This window comes from Ammospiza nelsoni, chromosome 8, assembly GCF_027579445.1.
Source record: "Ammospiza nelsoni isolate bAmmNel1 chromosome 8, bAmmNel1.pri, whole genome shotgun sequence".
NCBI classification, from domain to species: domain Eukaryota; kingdom Metazoa; phylum Chordata; class Aves; order Passeriformes; family Passerellidae; genus Ammospiza; species Ammospiza nelsoni.
The window spans coordinates 31025114-31043159 of record NC_080640.1 but is presented as its reverse complement, the minus strand read 5'-3'; the positions used below and the strand labels follow the sequence as shown (position 1 = coordinate 31043159).

The following is an 18046-nucleotide window of genomic DNA, read 5'->3' as shown; positions in this document are numbered from 1 at the left end:
CTTCAAACACACTTGATTAAAAAAAAGAAAAAAAAAATATGAAATAACATCAGAAATTACTAAATCCCCAAACAATTAATGGAAAAAGAGACACGTTCCACTATCCCAGGTGGCTCCAAGCCCCATCCCAGCCTGGCCTTGGACTCTTCCAGGGATCCAGGGGCAGCCACAGCTGCTCTGGGCACCCTGTGCCAGGGCCTGCCCACCCTCAGAGCTGCACAGGATCAAGTGAACATCTCCACCCTGGCAGAAATGTCAGGTGTGAAAACAAAACAAGAAATCCTGCAGTAGACCTTCCCACACAGTCAACCATCAGCAGGTTAAACAAGAACCAAAAGCTCCAACAGTGAGAATTCTCTGTAGCAAGCTTTCCTACTGAAATGAACACCAGAAAATTTTAAAAATTAGGTTTTTAGCCACAGAATTATTAGGTTTGAAAAGCCTTCCCAGCCCCTGGAGTCCCAGCTGTGCCCAGTGCCCACCTTGTCCCCAGCCCAGAGCACTGAGTGCCACCTCCAGCCCTTCCTGGGACACCTGCAGGGCTGGGCACTGCAAAGCTCCCTGGACAGCCCCTGCCAAGGCCTGAGCACCCTTTGCAAGCAGAAATTCTTCCTGAAAATTTTAACCATCAAGATGATTTAAAAAAAAAAACCCCAAAAACATTTTATTTCTGAGGCACCTTGCCCAGCTTGCCCCAATGGACAGAAACCAGTGCAGGGAGAACATGTGACATGGTGAGAAATCTCTCCCTGAAAAGCCACCAAGTTCAGATGTCATGTTTGGGACTAAGCAGCTTCCTGGGGACACCAGAACCATCTTCTCAATGAAGTAAATCAAACAGCCACTGACCCAGGCAGACATTTTCACACAGAGCACATGTTGAGGAGGTGCAGCCCCCAGGCTCTGACAGGATGCCCAGGCAAGCCCATGCTGACAGACCTTTTAGGCTCCCAGTAAAAAAAAACTGTCAGAACAAGAAAAAATGAACAGTTGGGAGTGTGAAAAAAAAAAATTGAACTTGATCTGAACATCAATTTAGCCTCTGGGGCAAACTAAAATTACTTGGCTCTTACCAGCCTGGAAACATCCAGCTCTCTGTCCAGGGTGATTCATGTTCCAGGCTGAATCATCAGAAGCGATTAAGAAAATGTAACTCCTGACTTGGTCTGAAGTACCACCCAGCACCTGATGAAAAGATCTTGCCCTGAGTCCCTGCAGACACTGAGAAGGACAAGTGTTCAGTGCTCCAAAAATGAGTGACTCCCCCATTGTCTCCCCAAACACAAGAATATCCCCAATTCCATGGGTTAGTAAAATGCTGAGAGTTTAAGAGAGGAATCACCTTGTTCCACCAAGTGAGGGCAGAGAAAAAAAGAGAGTTTAGTGTATTTCGCAATTTATGGTTATGAAGCAAAATCCAGAGGGTTCCATGAGGGGAATATGTTGCTTTAGTGAAGGAAAAGGAATAAAGAATGAGACACACATGAGGAGAAAAACATAGGTCCCTCCTCTGTCCTCCATCAGAACCACTGACCAGGCACCACCTCCAGCTTGCCCTCACACAAAAAAACCAAAACCAGCACAACTCTTCTATTTAAGATTCAGATGAGTGCCAAAATTATTTTTTTTAGTCTAGTAATCAAACAATTCAAACTAATATTGCTCAAAGTTGGAAACACATTTTTAGCGTTTGCAATTCCTAGGAATTCAAAAGGGGATTTTCAGGCTTCAGTAAAAACCATCCAGGGATTCCCAAAGCAACCTGAATGTGAACACCCCTCTGGATTTCTTTAGTTTTAAATCTGTCTTGGAGGTGAGCAAGCACTGAATGACAGATCTGAAAGAAAGTGAAACAACAACAACAGAATCCCTCTTCTGAATTCAGTTGTTTCACACTGGATATTTAAAAAAAAAAAATTCTAGAAACTTATAGGCAGTAAGGGCCAGGAGCTAGACTTGGATGATCCTTGTGAGTCATGATTCTTTGAAAATCTTGGAGAGAAGTAGAGAGAAGAGACACAACAGTTTCTTCTGAGCAAACATGGAATACTACATTGATTTTCTTTTAACAGGCACCATAAGGAAGATTTCTCTGCAGAGCAGGCTCCACTGAGCAGCTGAAAAAACAAGAGGTTTTCCTCTCACAGTGGCACGAGATTGTGTGAAAGAAACACACTGAGATGATCTGACTCCCAAGTTGGGTCCAATTCCACAGTCCAGGATGCTCTGACATCTTCCCATGGAACAAAATGCAGGCCAAGAAGTTGTACTGCACATTTTCCACAACAAACAATTCACAAAATTAAATAACCTGCTTCCAATTCTGGCCAAAAATCATTTCAAGAGCAGTGGAAAAGCCAACAATGTAGACATATCTTTAGCTCTCCTCAAAGATAAAGGTTCTTGGAGCAACCTGGATAGTGGAAGGTGTCCCTGCCCATGGCACAGGGTGGGATGGGATGGAATTCAAAGTCCCTTCACCTGCCAACTGCTCTGTGATTCTGTGAGGGAATAGAGATGACAACTGTCCCACTTGAAGATGATTATTTGTGAAAGCCAGAACTTTGCACAATTTCCATTGCTCCTTTCAAAAGCTGATGATTCAGAAAGAACTGGCTGGAAAGGCTGGAGAGTCAGCAATTGTGGCTTGGCTTATTTTCATCAAGGAGATTGGTGACAATCACAGCTATAAGAGCAGGATCTCTCCCAGCAATGGATCTCATCCCCCTCCCTGGCCCTGCTCTGCACATCCCATACACACCAAGGTGTCCAGTGGTGAGGGAAAATGCAGGACAGGGTGTCCAAACCTGTCCTTTCTCCTGGTCATGCTTCAGGAAGGAAAACAGCCAAGGAAAGCTCAGTCCAAAACAAAGTGTGGTCAAAGGGGACAAACTCAGAAAATAGAGAAGGTTGGAAGGTTTCATATTCGGAATATTGCTTCAGTGGAGGAAAAGGAAGGAAGAATTAGAGCTGGAGAGAGCTGTCCTGTGCCTGCCAGCAGCAGGGACCACAGGGACACCACTCCAGCCAGTTAACCCAGTGCCACCTGGCTCTGCTCATGGGGACCTCACCCTTGCCAGACCAGCTGTGAGAGAAGATGAAGCCCAACAAGGTTTATACGAGCTCCTAAGTCAGACTGGTCCATGTCAGGACAAAACTTCTCTTATTCCATGTTCACTCCTCAAACGTCACCACCAGAACAGCCTCCCCCTCAGCATGCCAGAAAACAGCAGGAAAAGTGGCTGAACTCAGACTGGAGAAGGTTGGAAGGTTTTATGAGGGGAATGTTGCTTCAGTGGAGAAAAGGAAGGAAGAATTAGAGCTGGAGAGAGCTGTCCTGTGCCTGCCAGCTGTGAGAGAAGCCAGTGGTGTCCCTACCATGGGGACACCAGCCAGTTAACCCAGTGCCACCTGGCTCTGCTCATGGGGATCTCACCCTTGCCAGACCAGCTGTGAGTGAAGATGAAGCCCAACGAGGCTCAGGTGATCTCCTAAGCCAGACTGGTCCACGTCAGGACAAAACCCCTCTTATATTCCATGTTCACTCCTCAAACGTCACCACCAGAACAGCCTCCCCTTCAGCATGCCAGAAAACAGAAGGAAAAGTGGCTGAACTCAGACTGGGGAAGGTTGGATGGTTTCATGAGGGGAATGCTACTTCAGTAGACAAAAAGGAAAGAAAAATTAGAACCATGAAGGGAAAAATGCAGGTCCTTCCTCTTTCCTCCACCACAATCATTGTCCCCATGTCCCAGCTCCCCACAGAAAACACAAAACCAGCCTAATTTTTCTGTTGAAAATTCAGAGCAGTTCCACAATCTTTTATTTTTTTAATAAGCAAGCCTGTAAGAGGAGCAATCCACTTGTAGCTGATGACTATTATTTACATTTGTAATAATATATTTCAAGAGCATAACTAATAGCCTGCAGTAATTTAGTCAACAGAATTCCTCCATTTGACATCCCTTTGGAGAAATTATGAAACAAACCCTAAACAGATGCTGACAAGCTGTTCCCAAACACGGATGCAACATCATTTTAAAAGCTGCTTAACTAATCAACATTTGAAAGTAAAAGTACTGCTTGTGACCTGCATTATCATGCAAACTGTGTATTATTTTTCCCTTCTGAATCTAGAATTCATTATCATATTTGATTTATCATGCACGGCCCTACAAACCTTATCTACCCTCTAGCTTCTCAGCCCTCACAGCACCCTGATAATTTAATACCTCATCTAAATCTTTGTTTTCCTCATCAAAATATGATCCACTCATCAACACAAAAAAACCAATCAGCAAAAAAAACCACAGAACAATTAGAAAATACAGATCCCAAACCTATTGCTGAAGCAATGCCCATAGTAACTCCTGTGGCCCAAGCATAAGATGTTTGACAAAGATTTACAGTTAAAAATAGTTTCAAAGCAAGGGAAAATTGATAACATCCCTTGTTAATTTTTGTCAACAGTTGATTACCTTTAGTCAAATATTTACAGCTTGTTTACAATTTCAACATCAACAATTTTGACTTGGAGTCATTTGATTTTGCTCCACATTTGACTGCAAGAATGAGGCCCTCAAGCACAAAAAAAAAAAAATTAAAAAAATCAACCAGCACCAAAAAGATCATCCTGCTAATTACTTTTTAATTACTTTTTCTGCTTGTGTAAAGTGTGTTGGAGCTCCACAGCTCTTCTTGTTAAAGCTTTATTATTAACATATCATTTTAGCTCTGAATAAGAGCAACAATGATGTGAAATACCCAGGTGTTCACAAGGAGCTTCCAATATTCCCATTTGCCTGTTCCACTGGTTCTTCACCCTTTTCATATCCATCAACCCTCTAATTTAGGCAGCCCAATTTCCAGTTCCTCCTCACCTCAACAGCCCACATGAGCCTGGCAAACAAGGACTGCAGCAAGCCCACTCCATCTTCCCAATTATAGGAAGTTTACCTGACCTGAAGGACATTTAGGGAATCCTGAAATAGCCAAGAATTGCCACCAGAGCTGCTGGAGGCAGATAGATGACAGGCAATCAGTGATTCCAACCAGGAATAAAAGCCTGGTTAGCTCTAAAGGAAAGCAGGAGGAAGCCTGGAACAGCCACTAGGATTCTGCTCTTCCATAATTATAGTCCAGCAATAACATGCTGAAGGTTCATCTCTACGAGGAGTAAAGGGTAGAAAACCAAGGCCCAGTTATGAGCAGAACCTCTCTGTTGGTAATAAAAATTAACAACAAATTGCTGCCTCTGTTATGCATTAATACAGGGTTCTACAGGGAAGCCTTGAAAAGATTTTGCTATTTCTTCTGGCACCAAAGTCAACAAAAAACCCCCTAAAAATCACCAAAAAACCCCTACAAGTATAAAAAAATCATGTCCATCAGATAAATCTAATAATAAAAAGGGATGCTATAATAATGTAGTAATAAAACAGGATGATAAACAACAAACCAGCAGGAAGGGAGCAAAAACCCAAACACCAAAAAAACCCTAAAATCACACAAACCTTTGACACAGCTGGAGAGAAAAGAAAGGGGAAAATCCTCTCAGCAGCTGTAACCCAGTGGCCAAAATTCCAGCTTTTCTTTTTGTATTCCACCCAATACACTGCTACTCTTTATTTACTAACTACTGACACATACAACTTGCTTCATAAACCCACATCAAACTACAGCTCCAACTCTTGCAGCAGTAAATATTTGTGTCCAGAAGCATTTTCAGTGAAATTGTCCCAGCCAAAGTTGTATGAACTACAGGTCTCTACTACTATGATCCAGTTTTTCCCAAATATAGACAGAAGAGCAAAATGCACTGGGGGTAAAAAAAAGCCTCAGAAAGGGAAAACATCCCAGGCATTTTTAGTTCTGCATCTCAAAGCAAAACACTAAAGGGGAAAAAAAACCAAAAATAAAACTCAGCACATTCAGATTCAGTATAAATCCCAATGCTGGATGCATGAAGGAAGAACAAACCAAAAGAGCTTTCTCAGGAAAAGAGAATATTCTGAATATTCAGGGAAAGGGAGTTATTTTCTGGGTTTCCACAGATAAAATATGACACTAAGAAATCCAAAATGTAGGTACAGGACAACAGAGATGAAGGAGAGGTATATCATAAGGTTGTGTTTTCTTCATTGGTTTGTTGTTGCTTTGCCATCAGTCACAGATGTGGATCTTGCAGCCTGCATTCCCATAAAGGGGTTATTCCATGAGGGAGCAGGAGGCTTGAGGAAGAGAAGGAGCAGAAGGAGAAGTCCTGGAGATGGGCAGGGACAACCCTGGGCACCAGCACAGACTGGGCAGGAGCTGCTGGAGCAACTCTGTGGGGAAGGACTTGGGGGACACCGAGCTGTCCCTGAGCCAGCAGAGTGTCCTGGGGACACCGAGCTGTCCCTGAGCCAGCAGAGTGTCCTGGCCCAAGGAGGCCAATGGAGCCGGGGGCAGCAGCAGAGCATTGGCAGCAGGGCAGGGAGGGATGCTGGCCCTGGGGCAGCCCTGGAGGCACCTCTGCAGTGCTGTGTCCAGCTCCGGGTGCTGAGCACAGCAGGGCCAGGAGCTGCTGGAGCTGAGCAAGGGCCTGGAGCATGTGGGTGCCCTTCCAGGCCAGGCTGAGGGAGCTGGGGCTGCTCAGCCTGGAGAGGAGCCCCAGCTGAGAGGGGCCCTCAGGCCTGGCTGGGCCTGGCTGCAGGGAGGGGCAGAGCAGGGCCCAGGCTCTGCTCCGGGGCCCAGCGATGGCACCAGAGCCACGGGCAGGGCCTGAGCCCAGCAATTGCCCTGCACAGGAGGCACAACTTGTGCCCTGGGCAGTGCCCAGCCCTGAGCACATTGCCCACACGGCCTGGGGGCTCTCCTCCCTGGGGCTGGGGCACAGCTGGCTGCACACAGTGCTGTGCCCTGGGCTCTGGGATGGCCCTGCTGGGGCAGGGAGGGGACACCAGGTCCCCACTGAGCTCCCTCAGCCATCCTGGGAGAAAGGAATACAACTCTTCTGGTGAGCACTAAGGAGTGAGGGCTTTAGAGAAAGCCCCACCACAACACAATGCTCAGAGAGAAGATAATTGAGGCTGTCTGAACGTGTTCCCAGTGAGGCAACTCATGAATATGAACAACACAACACTGTCACCACTGCACCAAATCAAACCTCCAAAGGCTGCAAGGAAAAAACACCAACCACTGAAATAAATAATTGTCTTGGTTGCTGGGAATCTGTCTCTCCCACCCCAAAAGAGTTACATGTATAAATTTCATACAGACTCTGTTAAAGGATAATCCCTTCCATTTCATCTCTAGTTTCAACCATTTCTCCTCTAATATGCACCTACTGTATTTATCAATCTTACAGTCACAAGAATTATTGAGAGAGGAGATGCAGCATTTTCAACCAGCAAAATTTCCAAGATAAACCTTTCTCTTGGCAGCAAATGCTTGTGGATTTTGGGGATGTGGATCATTACCCATGGGGTTCTTTTAACACAATCTGAAACATTGTGTTTAGGTTTAGTTGAGCTTTCCCCATCTGCACAAGGAGCAGCCTTTGCTTTATTTACAGATTTACCAGGTGATAGATCTATCCCAAAACATTAACTGGAAATGAGAGCTATAAAGCAGCTGATGGTTGGATTTTCTGATTAAATGCAAGGTACAGGTTCAGATCTGCTCTGTACACTCACACCAAGCCAAGAGCAGACATAGAGAGGAACAGATCTTACACCCCTCCACAAGCACCAACCCATTTCATCCACAAACTATTGTCCTTCTAGAAGAGATGTGCTTTTGATGAACACAAAAATATCCCCTCCTGCCAAATTCTCCTGCACTGCAGTGGCTGGGATATGTATTTGCTTGTGTTAACAATGATCATTAGATTTCTGAAGATAATTTGAGCATTATCTACAGAACCAGCAAACGAGCCCTCAGAGACAGCTCAGAGTGTGGCATTTGCATTCCCTTTCCTGAAAATACTGAAAAGTTTGGACTTGCCATCTGCCTGTGCTCTTTGTGCAGGGAGCATCAGCTCCACTCCAAAATGCAGTTGTTACTCTTATCTCACACACATATTATGGAAAAACAGATTGGTTTGTGTTGGCGTGACTTAAAACTCATCCTGTTCCACCCCAGGGACATCTTCCACTATCCCAGGTTGCTCCAACCCCATCCAGCCTGGCCTTGGCCACTGCTAGGTGTGGTGAGTCCATGGGAAACAAATCTGGATGAATCTGAAGTTATTGCACGTGATTGTACGTTGGTGGACAGCTGCTTTTCCAAGGGATGGCATATTCCTAAAAATAATCCCTGTATTCTCCTCCCCTCCCTTCTTTTGAAAGTCACCTTACTGGGAAAGTTACAAAAGCCTTAAAACAAGAGAAACTTTCTAGTCAGGGCAGACAGACCCAAAACCACATCAACCCAAAATCTGAAGCAAGAAACATCACCATGGCTGAGAGCTCCCAGAGACATGAGGACATATCCAGAAGTGCAGTAACCCAAATGTGCATTAGGCAGACACTCTCCACAAAAAAGAGAAAAGGACCAGAATTTAAGAAGAGATGCAACTTGAAGAATGAATATTTATAGGAAAATTAAGATAGATGGAAAACATACTGCAAGGAAACAACAGCTGGATCTGAGAACTACAAAACAATAAGAAGAAAGTAACAACAACCTGAACAACTGTAACAAAACTCCTGAAAAGCAGGAAGCATGGCATCCATTTCTACAGGTGGGAGGAACATCCACTCCAAAGGTTTCCCCTGAAATGATCTTTTCTTTCAAATAACTCTTTCAATGAGTTTTCAGCATTCTTACAGCATCACATCCCAGAATGGCTCAGTTTGAAGAAGCCCTCAAAGACCATCATGTCCAACCTTTCCCCCAGCACTGCCAAGGCCACATCCACAATGCTTTTAAATCCCTGTAGGGATGGTGACTCAGCTTCATGCTGCAAACACAAGATGCTATTTGAAGAAGTGCATCAATAAAACCATGTTAAAAACCAACAGATGGGAGCTGGAAAAAAAAATGGTTTTTTGGTTCTGCCTTTCCTGGAACAGCACCTTATTTCCACAAGGACGAAGATCCAAACAACAAATCCACAAATCCTAGCTGGCTCCACCACACAGTTTGCAGGAGGACTATTATTACCCCAGCCTCCTTGCATGAGATTTAAATTAGCAGATTCAATTAGGTTTGTGCAAAATAAAATCCAAGACAACGCTGGTATGGGTATTTCCTTTTCACAACCTGTTATTCCCAGTAAAAGCAAAAAAACCCAACCCCCTGATTAAAGTAACAGAGGAAATTATATTCCTTTATAAAGGCACTAATTAGGTTTCTGTGGAATGCTGGAGGGGGATGGATGAACCCATCCAATCTACACGGATTTCACAGTTCATTTCCAACCTCAGCCAAATCCCAATTTATCTCATTAGAGAACAATATTTCTATCTCTCTTTTTTAGCTCTAAACCAAAGCCAGGACATTGGAAGCTCCAGCTCCAAACCAGTGGTGGGAATTTGTGGGGAAAACAGGGAACACTTCAGCAGCAGGGATATCCCAGGGTGACAATTATTGTAAGCAAAGCAAGAGGCAGAATCCACCCTGCCCGAAGCATTGGTAGCTGGGCTTGTGTTGCTGCAGATGCTCCAAGCCTGAATTAGCTTGGAAAACTCTGCAGGAGCAGGACAAACTCTAGCCATCTTCCACCCAAAGAAATCATGGATATCTGAGGTAGAATTCCTGAGCTTGCCCAGCAATCTTCATGTTCCTGAATTTCCACATTTCAGACCAACATATCCAGTCCACAGACTGAGCCTGAGAAGAGCAGGACTGGCCAAGTCCTCAAAACTGCAAAAAAAATCCTGCAAAAAATTGGGTTTGAGAGTAGCACCTGCAAGGCCTTAAAGTGAGTTTTGGCTTCAGAGAAATTTGACAGAAGAGCAGGAAAACCCAAATCTACTTACAGGAAGCAATGGAGGAACAGAAAGTGGGGAAGGAAAAAAACCACCAAAACCTAAACACCTGGAGAAACCTGAGGGAATCAGCAAGATCCAGGAGGCAAGCACACACCTCTGGTGGTGTGGATCAGCAGAGCAGCCCCCTCACCTCTGTGAAAATGTCCCAGACCTGTTCCTTGCCTCCAGAAAGGGATGAGAAACTCTTAGCTGACCTCAAAAGGTTATGTGATAATGGAGATCACAACCCAGCTGCTGAAAGCAGGTGCAGAAGGAAGGGGCCACCAGGGGTTCAGGGTTTTATTTTTAAAGAATAAAAATAAAACAGGAGGCCAACAAGGTGAAAACCCCAAAACCATGAAGGCAAGGGTTAAATCCACCCAGCTGCTGACTTTGGCAATGCTGATGCTAATGCCAAACTATTAAGTAAAGGGCAAACAAATAAAAATACAGTATAACTGCAAGTCAATACCTTAAAATACAATCCAAAAAACATCCCCCAGAACAAACAAATCGGTTCAATAAGTTTCATGTCCTTTTCAAAACTGTTCTCTTATTAATATGACTAATAAAGTTTGGCTACAACAAAGCAATAACCCGTGCATGAAAAATGAGTATAAATGCAGTTATTGTTTGGAGAAATCAGGGTGCACACACTTAAGAAGCCCACAAGAGCAAAATAAAGCTCTGTTCACAACAAGAATATTAATTCTGGATTAATTCATTGCTGTTTCTTTTAATGTGCTCAACAGATTTAGGCTCATATTTATGGCACTTGAGGAGGAAAGCAGGTGCATCACCCACTCAAGACTTAGAACACCAATTAACCCTTTGCTACATGATGATAAGCCAGCAGACAGCACAATGCCAAAGTAACCAAGGATTTTTTTTTTTTCATTTTTAAAGCAAACCTTGAGCTGCCTGAACCCTTCCCAGAGGAGGCACTTGGGCTGGAGCTGGGAATGAGCCCTGCCATCAGGCACAGCCTGGGTGATGTTTATAAACACACATATGCTGCACTGAGCAGACTGCATTTCCTTCAGGACACAACCCAGCCTTCCAGGCACACAAGGCCAGATTTTCTCCTATTACCTCACCATCTGGTGCTGTTGTCTGAGAGTTGCAGGTCTGAAAAGCACTCCCAGAACACATTTTGGTGTGAGTCCATGTGTGTGCTGGCTGAGACTCACCTAATTACCTAGAGAAATTCCTGCAGCTCTCTCCTCTCATGAACACACATTTCTAACAGTCTCATGGTGTTCTCTGAGCAAACTCAACACTGCTGAACTGCCCTGCTGTGCTTTGGGGTGATTTATACACATGGGGGTTCTACAGAGCTCTGCATGCTGCTATTCAACTTCTCTGGGAATGCTGGAGTCTGCAAAAGTGCTGGAAGTTTCTCTTCCTCTGTTCCCCCATATTCCCACCATGGCCAGCTCAAGTTCTTCTTTTCAAGGGCTTGAAGCAACCATGGTGCCCCTGCATGCTCTAAAAATCTCCGAGTCACTGCACTCCAAGTCTCTGCTGTTGATTCCATCTGCAATCACAGTGACCCCAATCATGGCTGGGCTTCCAAAATATTTCAGATCCACATGAAATGTCACTAGAACTCACCTACACACTGCTGATGCTTCCAGCAACATCTGTCTCAATGCTCCTTACAACCACATAAGTGAAGCTTGAGGTCCAGGGATGCTCCAGCCCAGCAAGAGGGAAATTTCACCCATCCCAAATACAAACATTTCAATTAATGTAATTTGTGGGATCTCAGCACCTCAGAACTGAGGTGCAGAGGCACCGAGACCACCCTTGGGGGGCTCGGGAGTCCTAGAATGTTGCCACAAGTGTCTGGTGGCTGCACTTTGATCCTGCACGGGAGACGACACCTGTATGAGGATGGGAGGATTTCACTGGGGTAAATGGTGAAGGGATAAGTTAATTAGAGTGTAAGACACAGGGTTTAGGATTTCTGTACAGGGGGGTTTAGAGAAGTAAGATGGAAGAATTGGGGCATGTCCTGTCCTTCTTCTTCTTCTTAGCCTCCATCTTCTGTGGTGATGGTGGCATTTTGGGATTGGTTATTACTAAAAGTGCACTGGTTAATAAGGGTAAAAGGTATTGGGGAAAATTGATAAATATTGTATACGTAATTTTGAGTATAAAGATATGTGACTGCCCCGGGGGCTCGCAGTGTGCTCATGGCTGGCTGCTGAGCAGACCTCTGTCGGGCCAAGAGAAAATCTTTTAGATAAACAATTAATAAACATCGAGAAAGAGAAAAGATCTGAAGCCTCTTCTCGTCCTTTGAAGTGCGGGCTGTCCAAGGCCACCCCGGGCCTTTCCAGGTCACCTAAACAGCCGAGAAACCAACAGTCATTAAAAACTCCATCTGCAACCACAGCAACCCAAATCATGGCTGGGCTTCCCCAATATCTCAGATCCACACAAAATGCCACTAAAACTCACCTACACACTGATGCTTCCAGCAACATCTGTCTCCACACTCCTCACATGCACACAAGTAAAGCTTGAGGACCAGGGCTGCTCCAGCCCAGCAAGAGGGAAATTTCACCCATCCCAAATAAAAACATCGCAATTAATGCCATTAAAAACCCATCAAAGCCACATCTGTCCCCCTCAAATGTGTGTGGGGAAAAACTATTTTAAAATCCACTAAGACTGGAGAAAATACTTTTCACAGGATGCAGTGATTTGGCTTTAAACCAATTTTTTAATTAATTAAACTGCAAACAGAAAAAGCACTAACTAGCAGACTCACTTGAATTTATTTCTTATTTTTTCTAAATAGTTTGTACAAGCTCTCTGTTAAGTTACATGCACAACAAACCTGCTCTGAGACCCAAATTTCAGCTGCATGGGATAGGAACATCAAAAACCAGAGAAAAGGTACTGATTAATTGCTTCTGCAATTCTCCAATTAAAAAAAAAAAAAAAAAAAAAAAAAAAACCAACAAAAAACCAAACTAAACAAACACATGCTTGCAACTGAAGGAAAAAACAAGCTTGGAAACAATCTCATTTTATTCATTAGAAGTGGAGTCCAAACTGCTTTGAAGTCTGAGCTCTACAATTTCAGGATGGGAGGGGAAAGACTGAAAAGGGTTTGCTGTTTCCTTTTTATTTTTTAAGCAGCATCTTGTGCAACATTTATCAATTCTAAATGCAAATTAAGCTGGGCTTAATTCTGCATTTGTATTCCAAAGGCTGATTGCCACATGCTAGAGTAACAAATAACACAGGAGATCTTAGGAAAACAGCAGATAACACAGACCTACATTTCTAAAACTTAAATTAGATTCTGTTCACACCATCACACACACAAAAATTAAAAGCCCCAAGAAGGTTTGAATACAGAAACTGGTAACTTATCACTTTGCACAAGAGTAGGAACTACTCTAAGTAAAAAATTTTATTCTTCCCTTTAAATTTCAACTCAGATAAACACAACAGTGTTTCAAACTTCACTCAAGCACTTCACATTCCCCAATTTTCTCATGCACAATAAAATCAAGAGGCAAAATCTCTTTTAAAAGGCTACTACTTCTTTCACTTACCCATCAGAGCAAACCCCACACTTCAGCAGGAACCCAAACTTTTTAAAACACAAGTTTTTAAAAATTACTCCCAGCAGAAGGAATTCAGGTTTCCAACTCATGCTTTAAGCATCTTTCTTTTAATATTAAGACATCAGACTCTCTCCTCCCTTCTCCCACAGCTGAACAGACAGAGCCATGTCCAACTTTCCAGCACATTCCAGCTGGTTGGGGGGTTTTGGGAAGAGGAGGAGAGTGAAGCTGCCACAGGTTTCTGTCATTCCATTCTCACCTGGCCCAGCAGGTTTCTCTCCAAGGACACAAACCTGCCCTCCACAGTCACTCATTTTATTCCCTGCTCAGTCCCTTTCCTTTAAAATACATTTTAATACCTGCAGGAACTGACCAAGAAAATTAGGAGCCAGAAGAATCATCTCTCAGCAGACAAAACCAGAAAAATGAGCTGCCCCACAAGGAACCCTGAAGGGTAGATGTGAAGCTCAGATGCTGCTTTGACAGCACTGAAAAGCATGGATGGCAAGTTTGCCTTTAGATTCCCCCTCTGGGCTTGTCCCCAAAGCCTTTTAAAGCATCTTGTTGGTTTTACAAGGAGAAGACAAGATAATCACTCTGACAAATGGCAACATTTACATTTGGGACATTAATTCACTTCTGAGCACATCACCTGTCTGCCACTTCACTCCCACAACCAAGTCTGAGGCCTTAAAGAGCTGGGATTTAAGCCCAGCCTTGTAAACCTTTGTATTCAGCTCCTGCCTCACCCTGGCAAAAGGCTGAGGGAGCAATTTTCTCTGCCACATTTCCCCTATAAAACCCCCCAAGCATTCCCTGCTTGACTCTGTGGTGTGTTCCTGACCTAATTCATGCTGCAAAACATTCCTGGAGTTCAGCAGGTGAATTCTCCCAGTAAGGCTCATATTTGTTCCAGTGGGGAATGTGCACAAAGCAATTTAACCTGGATTTTCCTTCATAATATCCATGCAGCAGCTTCTCATTTTTTTAGCTGCCTGCATGGGAGTCAGTCCCTAAAAGAAAAGAGTTCTGGAAATTTGGATTTCAGTGAAAATGCTGATATTTGCTTTATTCTCACTAACCAATTATTAGAAGCTGCTGAGCACCTGAAGAGCTCAAAAACCAGAGAAAAACACCAAAGGAGTCCTCACCACAACCCCAGGGCAACTTGGGGTTTATTTGGAATTTGTCAGGGAATCATTGCGTTTCCCACAAGTCAAAACTTCTGTCCAAAAATACCAGAACACAAAGTAGGATTTGCAAAATGTCAAACCTATAAATCCTGAAAAGCTGTAATTTGTTTCTTCCCAGCCTTTGGGAATTAATGGGATTATTAAAAGCAACATATCAAGAATGGGAAAAGATCAAGCCTTTATTAATTTATAGAGCAACTGATTAAGCAATATTGCTGCTCTGCAAACTAAAACTAACATTTAACAGGCTGTTAAATAACTCCCATTTATAAATACCCCTTCAAAGTGGTAACCTTTGAAAAATTTAGGATTAACCCAGTTTGCAATTCCATCACGACCTACTGGGGAGTGATCCACAGGAGATGAAGGCTGGAAAAATGGCAGGTGATGTTTTGTGAGGAAGATTGACAGTCCCTAAACCAATGGATTGCAAAGTGTAATTTGTATTAGTCCTGATGGGGCAGGCAGTCCAAAACCCTGATATTTTCATATGAATGGCACCACAAATGTTTGGTTCACTCCCAGCTCCAAAGCTCTGCCCAGCACAACTCCAATCATCAAACTGGGAAGAGCCAGGCAGCACCTGAGGCTCAGGCTGCAATTAATACCCCACTCCTACCTGTGGAAATTGATTTTCACAAAGAATATACAAACTCCAAACCTAAACAGCCCCAGCAGAGGAAACAGAGGTGACCCAGGTCTTGTGCTAATCCCAGGCTACAAAATGACAAGGAAATTGCAGAATTTATAGATTACCTACTGCAAAAACTCCAGGGAACGTGCAGCCATCTCTCTGAGAAGAGATCTTTGAGCAGCCACCCCAAAATCAGTTGGTATTTGAGTGCTCAGTGGTCTCAGAAACACCAAAATAAACACAACTCCACATGGCTGGATCTTCAAGAGAAATTCCTGCCAAAACAGGATTTACTGAAATGCAAAGCAGGATTTACTGAAACACCTGTTTCCTATGTGACATCAACACCTGACCAAAAAAAAACCCCCCATAATTTCTAAATCAAACAAGTGACAGGACAGATAAAAATGTTCCATTTCTTACCAACAGGTTGGATAAGAGTCAAAAGATGTGCAACCATCATCATTTCACAGACAAGATGCTGTAGCAGCAGCATCCATAGGGTTTATTTCATTTTCCTTTCTTTTTTTCCCTCTCTTTTAAATGCAAACCCCACTGTCTGAGTAACACACAGGGAAAAATGAGCTTGTGCTAACCCCAGCCATGGCTTCTTGCAGCACTATTTGAATTCCAGAACCAATTAGGGGGAGGATGAGAGTGTCTGTACCCCAGGGGAAGATTCACTACTGAAGGATGTTGTGATTAGCATCTGCAGACTCACTTTGGGGGGAAAAAAAACCCAAATAAGTTGGGTAAAAAAACCCAAATAAATTGGGTTAAACACAAATATATCTGAAATTAAGCAAAGGAAGGAGCCTCTGCAGTGGGGTTTAAATGTTGTGTTCCCATGATTGCAGCCAGTTCCCAGGACTCAGAAACACCAAAATCAGCTCCTAGAGAGGCAGAAGGGGAGCAGGGAGTACAGGGTATCCAAAGCGCTGAAATGGGAAATCTGCACTCAGATCCAGCCAGGAAAAATAGCATGGCTATATATAGGAGTCTGCTGTATATTGCATGAACTGCACTGAGATCCTGGAAGGAAGCAAAAGCTGTTGGAGCCTAAAACCACCTCAGGGAGAGAATTTAGGGAAAGGGAAGAGAGGGGAGCACAAGGCAAAGGGGGAGGCACCATGCCTGCTGCCATCCTTACTGTGCCCTCCTCACTCCCCCCTTGGATGAGATCCTACTAAATTCATCAAATTAATTATCTTGCAAAATTAGAAACCCCTTGGAAGGAAAAACAACAAAAGAGAGTTCAGGAACAGAAGGATTGCCAAATGAGCTTCTCAGATTGCTGTGCACAGGTATAGAACAAGGATTTAACCACCTGCTTCCACTGTGAGCCTCAAAGCCACCTGGCAACGTCCAGATAGAAGAATTTGCCCCATAACTTCATGTAAATATAGGGCATAGTGCTTCAAACAACACATATTGCCTTAAAAATAAATGTATCAAATTTTCACAGGAGCTTCAACACATGGAAATGCAACAGGAATAACTGAGAGCTGCTCATGGGACTACTGAACCTTCATTTTTCCAGGCAAGGAAACAAAACTCCATTTGAAAGACATCACCAAAATTATTTCTGACCTAATTTAAATGATTACCTAAAAAACCTAATAAGCTGCAGTTGTAATTAGATAAATTGCATACTCAGATTGATGAAGCTTGTCATTTACAGCAAGAGTCCACATTCCTCTTGTTTGTAACAAGAATGCTCCATTAGAATGTTCTTCCATTGGGAAAGCTCCACCAGTTAAAGCAGAGAAACCAATGGGAGGTGCACTTTTAACATAGGGCTGGCTTAAAGTCCTTGAAATTGGCCTGAAAAGATGTTTTTGCAAAGCAATGATTTATTGCCCCTGCATTTAAAAATACCTCTTCCTGCAAGAGGGCAGGGCTGGATGAGATATTGGGAATTAGGAATTGTTCCCTGGCAGGGTGGGCAGGCCCTGGCACAGGGTGCCCAGAGCAGCTGTGGCTGCCCCTGCATCCCTGGCAGTGCCCAAGGCCAGGCTGGACTTTGGGGCTTGGAGCAGCCTGGGACAGTGGGAGCTCTTCCTGCCCATGGCAGGGGTGGGAATTTTGGATAAGCTCAAACTAAGTCCTCTCTGAAATCACCACAGACATTGCAGATGTTTACAACCATCCTGCCAGTGGAAACTTCATACACCAACCCCAGAACCACAGAATCTTTTAGGTTGGAAAATCCCCCCCAGCACACTGACTTCAACCTGTGCCCAATGCCTACCTTGTCCCCAGCCCAGAGCACTGGGTGCCTGTCACAGCGTATGCCACATGTCACAACTGAGATCGTCAATACCCAGAATATCACCAAACAATATCAGAAAGCTTCACCCCACACACAGTAACACCTTACCAGGTCAGAAGGCTTCAGGTATCTGCTCACACAGAGTAACATCCCAACACCCCAGAAGGCTGCCAGCAACTGCCCCTCCTGTGCTTCAGCCCAACCTTTTATCCCCTCATGTTGATGCACTGCATCTGTGTGCCCTCTGCTCCTGGGGGATTGGTCAGTGCCCCTGGGCTCATTAATGGCTCATTATCTTTAAAATCACTCACCTCTCCTGCACAGCTGCAGCCCATTGGGGATGAGGCTCAGCCCCACTCTCAATGAGCACAAACTCTGTGCCCACACACCAGCCCCGTTTGCAG

General features: G+C 44.0%; 1 protein-coding gene across 1 annotated transcript in view; it reads right to left on the bottom strand.

Annotated features, from left to right (window-relative positions):
* Positions 1–17796, bottom strand: part of PCDH15 (protocadherin related 15) — a 311085-nt gene extending 293289 nt beyond the window's left edge. The window contains exons 1-2 of the mRNA XM_059476704.1: positions 17751–17796; positions 15493–15645 (exon numbers count right to left, since the gene is read on the bottom strand). The gene's annotated coding sequence lies outside the window, so the exon portion shown is untranslated. The remainder of the gene's footprint in view (positions 1–15492; positions 15646–17750) is intronic.
* Positions 17797–18046: the final 250 nt, after the last annotated feature.